Raw genomic sequence first — 11,441 nt, 5'->3', positions numbered from 1 at the left:
ATACTGTATATATTACACGGGATTTTAACACACTTACTATCGAGTAAACGGGTTTCAAACTGTGACTTTCTTTTCTTCTGACTTATATGGTGAATTATTTAATTATATTTCCCTAATTTCAGACGTACTCTAATTATTAAAGAGTAGCAGTTAAATATAGTTTTCTCTGTTCCATTGTTATCACATTACACAAAATATCAACAACAAAAAAAAAAGATGTGGTAGCAAAAATCTGGTTTATTGGCGATCGCTTTCTCCGGAAGATAATTCAAGACTTTCCTTAATTGTCTCATCTGATATATATATATTTTTATATCATTATACCTTCGCGGTCTTGAGATTGTCTGGTTTATTTTACTTTCATGGATTTTTATCTTGCCTATGGATTTCTTCCTGTAATAAAACCATAATGATTGTATTTTCTATTTACTTGAAGACCTGCTAAGTGTGAGTTCATTTGTTCATTTGACCGTGTAACGATTTCTCCTGAAGGAAGTCTTGTACACACCTCGCAAAACAAAAACAAAAAACAAAAAAAGAACATCATTGTGGAATTATAAGATTTGTTGTGAAGCTTGCTGACGTCATAAATGTAGCAAACAAGCTGACCGTGTTACATTTTCGAACAATTATTCCATAATCATACTCTTTTATTACAAACATAAATACATAAATAATCTACCGACAAAGTGCAACTATTAAGTTGATGAATGCATTAATGCACGTGTAGTTTGTTTTTATCAGGGTTAAATATATTACAAAATAAGTTAAAGGGGTATTCCGGTAACTGAAGATTATACATTAATTTCAAATATGCTGGAAATTTTCTTCATCCTTATGTAAAAAGATAATATCCTCATAAGGTATTGTACGACGAAGATATCATTTTATTTTTAAATTTGGTCTTATTTTATGAATGCATTTAAGATAAGTACGACATTGTCTGCTACCGGAATATCCCTTCAAGGTTCCTACTCTTTAAGACGTTTCATATCCTTTCTGTTGCACACTGTTCGCATATCGTTCACTTAAATGGATCTAGAACAAATATAGGAAGAAGCTTTCTATATTGTTCTAGAAAATTAAGTAACCTATATAAAGACGTGTGCATAGTAAAACAAAATGTGACTTCTTCAACAAGTTATTGCGTGATAAATCTACTGCATATGAAAAGGAACCGTGCTGTACCCTGTCGATGAGCAGTATAGTCCTTCTGATTAGAAATAATAGGAGAGAAATAAGTGATATGGCCTGCAAAAATGTATTGCATGTAGTCTAGATCTACAAGGTATCGTTTTTAATCTATATTTGTCCAATTTCCGATATTTGTATGGATAAGCAACCGATATGCATATGAAACAGTGTTTGGACAAGGGTGTATTATGCTATACCTTACCGTAAGCCGGGGAAGGGTTTGGGGTGGGGAGGAGGAGGAGGGCGGGGGGGGGGGGGGAGGTTGCCACCCCTGCAGATTTACTTTGGCAGCTCTGTGGACATCCATTCAATAACCTGCAATTTAGTTATAGTCTTGGTCACAAATGTATTGTGCTACTGTCTTATCTTACAAGAATTAAGAAATTAAATATTCCTTGGCGATATTGTTTTTTGTTTTTAAATTTTGAAATAATTAAAAATGCTGCTTTGGAAGGCTACATTCAGTATGGTCTGGTTAGTTAATATACTAGCAATTAAATTTCGACAGTGTTGGCTTTCCAACATTTTTTGGTCGAGACTACTACTGTTGTCGCCCGAGAGGAATTATTTTCTTGCATTTTCTTATTGAAGCTCACTAATTTATCAATTCAACTACCACAGTTATCAGTCCCTGATTACTTGTGACGTCATCATAACTAGTATTCATACAAGTGTTTCTTGTATTATCTCTTTCTTGGATTCTCCGTGAACATTATACACGCAGAATATCATTGTATCATAGCAATTAATTCGCAGTCATGGCCTTATCTTATGGAAGAACTCTCAAACCATGCATGACGCAGAAAGTTTGGCAAATTATGAAATACCTCTGCTTTGACACAATTTGTGGCGTCCTTCGTTTTAATTCAGTCATTTGTGCTTATACAAGAATATGTACGTGAACCATTGATGAGATGAGAGAAATAATGGGCGGATTAATATTTTATGATTGGATTGTTTCCAACAGATGAGACCTTGCACGTATAGTAATTCTCTCTTTCATTATGTCGCATTCATAAGACATTGTTTCATAAGAGGTGAAATGTCAAATATTAAGAAGTTTTCGAGAGGGAGGTAGCTTGGATTCAGACTTTTGTTTGTAAATTAAAGTCTTCAACTTTTAAACTTTTATTGTAACTAACGAAGGATTTTCTCTACATTTCCATGTTGAGATGAGCGGATTCTAATAGTAATATTTGTTTCATACTTGTGTGTAAGTTTACATGTACATTTATGCTTACATGTTAAGCATCAAAATAAAATAAAACTGTTAGCAAACTGCTTATCCACTAGAGAGCCTGTGTAATAGAATGTGTAAAAGTAAGTTGGCCCGACGTTTCGATCCTAGCAGGATCTTCTTCAGAGGCTAAAAAATGTTAAGCATATAAGAATACATATCACGGTGCCGTTTTGGTTTCGATGATAATCGTAACCTATGCAGTCATGCAGGTGGATGAGTGGGTGTGTGAGCCTGTGTATGTGAGACGCCTTGCTTGTAAAACACGATATCTCGAGAAGGGAAGCTTGGACCAATCTCATATTGAGTGAGTAGGTGTACCACATTAAGTAGAAGAAGCCTATTGCTTTTGGTGAATGTCACAGGTCATTTGGGGTCACCAGGGGAAAATTTTGAGAACCTTGTATACACGATATCTCAAGAAGGGAAGCTTGGATCAATCTCGTATTTCGTGTGAAGGAGTACCACATTAAGTAAATGAAACCTATTTGTTTTTGTGGAGGTCAAAGGTTGTTCGGAATCACCAGAGGTCAAATTGTGGAAACCTTGTTTCATAATCTACCGTATCTCCAACCGACGAGCCTATTACATAACATGTGCGTTACGCCTCATAAGAATAGGTTGTTGGCAATTGGAAATTAGCTTATGGGCATTCGTAGATAGTTTCTGCAGACCAGCGACCAACTGGCATTGAATTAAGAGTGTCGCTACTTGATCGGCACTCCTCCGTACATACATGTGGATAAAGTTTCATATACTACTTGTATACGTTCAACGGTAAGGTAAAATTGGGTTCGTTAACACAAAAGCATGAAGAAGAAATTGTTTCGTGTAAACCAATACTCTTAAGGTAGCCAAACAACTCAACAATTATTTCTTACGGCTACTGTATAGTATATGCCTAGTACTAGAGAAGCCCTTATGTAACAGAAGCCAAGCCATCTTCGTAGGTATTTTTGGAGATCTTTTATTTTTATTTGTTCGAGACACTACAGTAGGGCTAGCTGCTTTATTTACGAATTCTACGACATGTTCTACTTTGTTCATCACTTAATTTTGGTGGAAAAAAGTTTAAATTTCTTACTGCACAGAAACATAATTTTCCAATGTGCAATTAAGTAGCATCATGTATCTGCCTTAGTGCTTAAACCTTGATTCATAAAAAACATTGATGTTGTAGATCTAACTATGGAAATTTGAACAGCAGTCACCTAGTGGCGAGTGAATTTTGAGTTTTGGAGAGTAGATTTTTTAGTCACGGTCGCCAATTAGCGAGTACTTTTAAAAATATTTCAGTGTCGAGGCCTGAGAATAATTGAAACATGTCTCAGTAGAAATCATTGATACTTTTCATACATGGTATATGGAATTGCAATATTGAGTACAAGAATCCTCTTGCTCGTGAGGTCAAATCTCCTTTGAGGTCACTAGAGGTCAAACTCTGAAAACCCTTGTACATGATATTTAACGATGGGAATCGTGGATACTTCTCATACATGGTGTATTGATGTATCACATTGAGTTCAAGACCCCTTTTGTTTTTGGTGGAGGTGGGTATTGCCACGTACAATAGACTGACCTGTGTTTACCATGCCATAGTGTAATTTGTACATAACAATAGTGGTTCAGGCCAGTTATATTGTGACAGCTACTTCTGGTTAACTTCAAGCAGAAGTCTAGTGCAATGAAATCATCGAAACCTCAATGCATTTTGCATTGCGGTTACTTTTATTATTTTATTTTAATTTTATTCACTGATGTAGCCCACCGTATTTTATTATACTTGGTATTCTATAGCCGCACTTTGGTGTAGCCTACCGTATGTTATTTTGTTGTAAACCAAGCCTATACCGTATATTATTATACTTTGTATTCTATAGCCACACGTTTTGCCCGCTATCAATGATTTTTTTTAAAATCCGAGGACAAATTAATATTACAAAATTACGAGATAAAACTGCAGCTTCGTTTACGATTTCTTTCTTTTTTATCGTGTTCCATTTTCCTCATTAAGTGATTTAATTAGGCAGGTGTCCTTATCTGCGTCACTTCTTGAAATATTTGTATTACGTCATGTACGCCTGTAGTCAAGGTAATGTGGATTGAACTGCTCTTATCTGCACACGAAAACGGTCCAACATATTTTCATGAAAATCGTAACTTTCCTCTATTCTTTGTGCAAACTGCGTGCATATAGGTTTTTAATAATTGATTAATAAACTACATGAACCGCCCCACCTCCCCCAAACACAATACCCCCCATAAATGGACAAGAACATTGACACAAGCGTTACGCTGCATGCTGTTCTACGTACCTAGCTTATACCTGTCATGGAGTGTTCTCTCCTTCCGGCATTCTTAGACATATACCTTGGTCATTGCGTAGAGCATTAGCTCACTTCTATATGCGTGCTGAAAGCGTAGGCTACCTTTATAGTAAGTTATATCTGAGAAAATGGCAATACAAACAATCGTAAGTTGGTTGCCATCATCTTTACTCTACTTCACGTGCAAGAATGAAAGTTCAAAATAAAAATGTCTTAAACTGTCTCTCAATGGGATCGTGCAAGATAAATCCAGCTTGATGAATTTGTTGGGATTACAGATATCGTCAGCTCTCACTGTAACCCTAATAGTGTACATGCTACCGATTTATCAGGTTTGATAGCACGATCCGGTATTTTTTACCTTGGTTACGGCGAAACTTTTAAGATTTACAGTAGTTACTGTAATCACTGTCTGAATCGGTTTGTTATTTTGAATTCCTGCCTTTGACCTCTATATGATTAATCCTAAGAACTCGTTTCTCCTACATACTGCTTTTGGCCGGCCAAAATTGTCAGTTTGTTTACGTCTTGTGATCTTGGTAGGGTGGTAAAGGCCCGGTCACACTACAGCGATATTTTATCGGCATATGGTCCGATTTTTCCGATTTTAGGCCGAAGAGTGAGGTTTGTGGTAGTGAATGTAATGAATGCAGTGGAATATTCGAATACCTACTCCAAATCTAAGGGGTTCTGGAACGGACTTCATTCTGAAGTGACGTCACATCGAAAAACGATAAAAATCGGAAGAGAAATCGGATAGCTATCCGATAATAGGAAACGGAGTCAATATCAAAAGTTAGGAGATGACTATTCCAAATCGGAATGGCTCAACAGATAGCAAATCAGGTCCTTTATCACTGTGGCTAGAAGACCCGAACGAAAAACTGGCTGTTTCGATTCCTCCGGCAAAATCGGATAGTATTCCGATAAAAAATCGGTATGGTGTGACCGGGCCTTAAGACACTATTCACGCAAAGCGGACACTATCTCCTAGTAATGAGTGTCCTACGAACGCATGGACACTCATTACTGCCACAGGGCCCAGTATCTTGATGTTTTAAATTCCTTGGGCAGCAGGCATCCTGCCGTCTTTATATCTCTCTCCAGTTATATTACGTTATTACCTTTCCCGGGCATTCTTTGTACAATAGCATGAGCCTTATCTAGAACTTGAGAAGTCTTGTCCACCTCAATTTTTCTGTGGAATTTGCTGTTGTTCAATTCCCGTAAGGCACTTTTTCCACATACGGTGTTGTACTCTGAACGACAGGAAACTGGTCCTTTATCTTATGGCCCTATAACAATATCGTTGTCCCTTTTTAGTGACGTCAGGACCTGACTTTAACATCATTTAACAAGCTTATAGTGATTAGACTTAAATTAAGGAAGACTTATCTATTTAACATACGGGTGTAACGTAGGTCCTTCTTTCATGATTAATAAAATGGAACCTAAAAGCCCCCATGCAGAAACATTCTAAAATTTTGCACACAAGAATAAAAAACATCTTAGATGTCTACAATATGCACACATATGGTATCACAAGTCCATGTTGGGTATCTGAGCACAATCACTTCATCGGAAACATAAAAACTTATAAAATAAAGACACTTGGCTTCAGTTAACTTAATGATAAGTAACAGATTTTGTGAAAATATGTACATAACTAGAAACTAGAGGTACAATGATTAGTTATAACAGCATGGCTAGCAGCTACGAATTTACAACATAATTTTCATATATAGTGTTATATTGCATGTACGCGAAATACAACATATACAAAAGGTAACAAAATAATATACTGGAGAGGAGATTAGCGAATGCTGAGGGCTTTCATTATATAATGGCTAAGCAGATGGCCTTAGTTATAAATGCAATCCGTAATTCTTATTTCAACCAGTTGAAGAGTTCTCCTTTGCATTGCGGGTGAGCAGATGAAAATAAAACAATAATAAACTACTAATCTCATGTAGCACATTGTTTGAGCTCCATTTAATGAAATGCACAAGTCATTATGAGTCAAATATAACGCCTACACAAGTGTCCTCCATGACTGACGCCCTGTCTTTAAGGCTTCCAAATCTTGTTAGAATTTTAAATTGTGTAGCGGAAAAGGAGTGGGGAAGGGGGGGGGGGGGCTTAATGCCTTGACTGAGTAGGGACTTTTCATTTATAGTCAAAGACCTGCCCGAAAATAAAATAATAAAAAAACCTGTTGTGTCCTTTGGGTAATGGGTTTCACATTTCCATTATATCGAATGTACGTTTACGTTAATTGGTTCGCGTGGTCTACCCTGTTTTCGCTTATGAAACCTCCCAAACCCCACCCACACCCACAAATAAAATAACATGAAAACTTTGTTCATAAAGTATAGCAAGTTGGACCTTGTCTTCCGATTAAGAAGACCTGATTTTCTTTTAATGTCAGTCATTATAGTCTTCAAGGAAATATGAAAAACACAGACACTGTTAAAGAACTTTGGTAAACTCAAAATAAAAATGTCAAAACACATTATTACATCTATTCATTGAAAAAGAAAGAAAAGGAAGAAGCTAGACGCTGGTTTTCATTTTGATAAAATTAAGGATATTATTTTAGCAACTAATATTCAGTATCCTTCAGATAGTTATACATAAATTTGATAAAGACTTTATGACTTTGATGCCACATCATCCATAGCTACTTACATGTGTCACCTTGCTTTCTGATGTTATAGCATATCTTTAACGAATCTAAAAAATAAAATTGGTCGCTCTTTCATCTCGAAATTCCTGCATTTTGTTTTCATTTATTGATACAAATTGATCTAATATATCATTTGCATTCAAATTTAGATTATATTTTCTTGTTTTATTTTTCATATCCATGCCATACACGAGGCAATATCCATTCTGATAAGTAAACTAGCATACTATAGTAATCGAGATACTTCAACAGTATATCGTTTATCAGTTATTTCCATCCTACAAGTCGCACTGGTTTGAATTTGTTTTTTCTCTTCATACTACATACCATGATGTATTGTTTCAAGAAACCACCCAGCGTTTGTAAAAACGTGACTGGCAAGAAATTACCGAGGCCTTATTATATAGATATAATTAAACGCAATGAAACCATCGATAAAAATTTAGACACACCTCAGAATTTACATATACTCTAACTATAAACCTCGATGACAGGGCTGAAGTCAAATATTGTCTTATAGTTTCCACAACGCATATACGCGAAATATTCTTTGCATAATTGGATGAACCCATATCCCACAATTAACTCACATTAAACAACGTTAACCGAAACCGAACTGCCATTTTACTTTTTACACTGTATACTAATCAGGAAATATCAGGGACACGTGTCTTAACTTCACGCCATGCACATTATACATATTTGATCAAATATGATATACAGACTTGAAGGACAATTACGTTCTAACACATGTCCTCCAAAACAATTCGTTCGAGTAACGACGAATCGTATGTAAATGTAAATTACCACAAATGTATTTCCTTTTATAAACACACACACGCACAATTATAAATTTAAAGGATTGGTTCAGGTGTCTGATATGTCTATCTTGTATGAAAGAGCTTAAAAGACAAACAGAATAGTGAAGAAACTACCATGATAGCATTCTCTGTTAAGGAGATAGGCTATCACACTTTGAAGATTTCAAAATTCTTTGCAAATGACTGGTGTAGAAAGTCTAACTGTGAGGGTGTGATGTCACATCCTCACTTCCTTAACATGTGTCAATATATTTCATTAAAAAATAATTACATTTTTTCCCCACAAATCTAAAAAAATATAATCAAACATTCTTCAGATGTTAAATCTCAAATACTTTCCTTGACACATATGAGATCTCCTGACGTATCTTTTGGTTGTAAGTCATAAAATCTTACAAAATATTTTAATAAAATAACAAAGACTTTTCAGGAATGTGAGGATATGACGTCACAGCTAGTCTGATGTCAGCAGTTTCTACACAATCAGATAGAACTTTAAACTTGAATATCTCCTAAACGAAAAAAGATATTTGAATAATTTCTTCACTATTGGGTTTCTTGTATTGTCCTCTTTCATATATGATAAACATTTGTGACACCTGAACTAATCCGTTAAAGGAATGCGACATATCGTGTGTTTCGAAATAATTATATTGGAAAGATTCAAGTTAGCATAACACATGTATGTAATCGGTATACAATCTTTCAAAAGACAATCACTTTCATGTGAGATCAAGTTCCCAGTAACGGTCAACCAGTTTTACCTCCATTTTTTTCTTCAAGAAAATAAAATTTGCCTGAAAGTTTACAAATTAAAGTACCTTTCAGGTGCGTATCCAGGGGGGGGGGCGTTGGGGGCGCGCGCCCCCCGGGTAAGAAAAAGAGAAGAGAAAAAGAGAGAAGAAAAAAGGAAAAAGAAGGGGAAAAAAGAGGAGGAGGAGAGGAAGGAAGGGAAAAGAAAAAGAAGAAAGAGAGAAAAAGGAGAAAAAGAGGGAGTAAAGGCAAAACGCGAAGACATCGGGAAGAGAAAGAAGAACAGTGACATCATTACAGCGCTGAAGGGTAGCCAGTGACGGATCAATGATTTCGTAAAAGTGTGACTCACCCTACCCCTTACACCGACAACTCCATTTTTTGACGTTTCCATTTTCCTCTCTCACTAATGATCTATATATATATACTATATAAGGTCTATCATAACGCGTGTGTAGAATTGTGCTATGAAACCAACTGTGGCTGGTCTCGAACTCGACCGTGTCGTTGGGGAACATGACTCATTTTGGGATGGGGGCGACCGCCCCCCCATTCAGCATTTTTTAAATGATATCGCTAAGAAATTTCAAAATAGAAAGTGCTTAGAGGCAACTTACAAGGCCTGGGAAGTGTCATTTCCAGCGATCTGGGAGACATTTTCGGCCAAAATTTGCTTGTACGCTTCGCGCCAACCTATGGTGGCGCTACGCTTAGATAATTTGCCTACAGGCTTCGCCCCTCCCTTGGCAAATTCCTCGCTACGCGCCTGTTCGAATTTGTAACGCAAACAGCAGATATCACATCATATCAGTGAGCATGAAAATGGAGTTCCAGGATGAAAAGCCTCAAAACTGTCCGACTTGCCTGAAAAAATAGCCAAAAATTTTCGCGCGCCAAGCGCGAGTTCAGCGTGTTCATGTCAATATCATATAAGCAAGCATCGGTTATTACATCGCATGCCATCATGTACCGTACGGTCCGTTAAAATTGCGCAGTATACCGCGGGATGCTAATGTAAACAACGACATGTCTCATGTAGATGTATAAAAAGCAGGGAGGTCCAATTATGTCAAAACTCTCTTTTACATTAGTAATGGCGAATTAGGGCCTGCACCCCCGCCGCGCAGTGGCGGAGCGTCTATATGGTCAGGGGGGCGGATGCCCCCCTGACGGACTCAAATGGACTGCTGGCGCCTTTTTCAGCTCTTTACCACTTTTTACTTATTCTAGATTATTGACTTTTTTATTGCGCTCTCATCTACTTATTGACATTTGTCACATTTTGTTGCTGTAATTTGGCGATGACACCTTATTCTTCGTTTATCTGCAAATTAGCCAGGCCCGGAAAGGGTCATTTCCGGCGATCTAGGGAGTATCTTTACTCAAAAATTTTCTGTACGCTACACGCCAACCTGTGGTGGCGCTCCGCTTAGATTGTGTCGAAAGCGCCCCTTCAGACCATTCTCGCCACTCCTGACAAATACCCCTAGCTCCGCCACTGCCGCCGCGCCTCCTACGCCTATGTGTGTAGTGTTCGGTTTCGGAAATATCTGCTATTTTTTTCATTTCCTTCAACCAAGTTTTATAATAGCCGTTATAACAGGTTTTAATATTTCTACACCAATAAATTAACTGTGTCTGAATTTTCGAAAATTTCTGACCAACATTCTACATCACACTTCCCTCTACTCGTGCAATTTTGACCGGTCTGTTAGGGGTTGCAGGAAGTTTTTTCTATATTGGTTGTCCATAGATGAAATTTTGTACAACATTATGGGTATGTTTTGAAGTGAGTTTATTCACGAGAAATGTGAATTTTCAAATTCTGAACAAATATGGGGCTTAAAACCTTGAAAAGTGGGGCTGACGGGTATTGTGGGCCGCGACGTAGAATCACCTACAAAAGCAAAGACCCACAGGAGATGCGATCAGGTCGAACATGATGTGTGCCGGGTTAACAATCTTCAAAAAGGTTATGGATGGAAAAAAAACTATTAGGAAATACTTGGTTCTCAGGCAAAAAGTGTACATCTGGTTGGTCATTTTTAAGCCCGAGAAGTGCTATTTCCGGTGATCTGGGGGGTTTCAAAACCAGAAATTTTCTTGTACGCTGCGCGCCAACCGATGGTGGCGCTCCGCTTAGATAGTAATTCGCGCCCCCCGGGTTTGAAAATCCTGGATACGCGCCTGCCTTTCTGCAGGATCTTAAACTGAAACCTTTTCTGATATATACCGAGGAATCTTGTTCCGTCTGGGAGATATCCTAGTTTAAATGTCATGTCTCGGGGCTATCATTGTCTAAATCTGTGATGTCATAGTTGCCGTTAGGATCTGATGTTGCTCTTGTCACAGTAAAATGTTAACAATGTTGACCCTATACAGGCCACCCCATCATCAGGTCATGGTTCAATATATTTGATTCA

The sequence above is a fragment of the Apostichopus japonicus genome, chromosome 19, assembly GCF_037975245.1.
Source record: "Apostichopus japonicus isolate 1M-3 chromosome 19, ASM3797524v1, whole genome shotgun sequence".
NCBI classification, from domain to species: domain Eukaryota; kingdom Metazoa; phylum Echinodermata; class Holothuroidea; order Aspidochirotida; family Stichopodidae; genus Apostichopus; species Apostichopus japonicus.
This window is presented reverse-complemented; position numbering follows the sequence as displayed.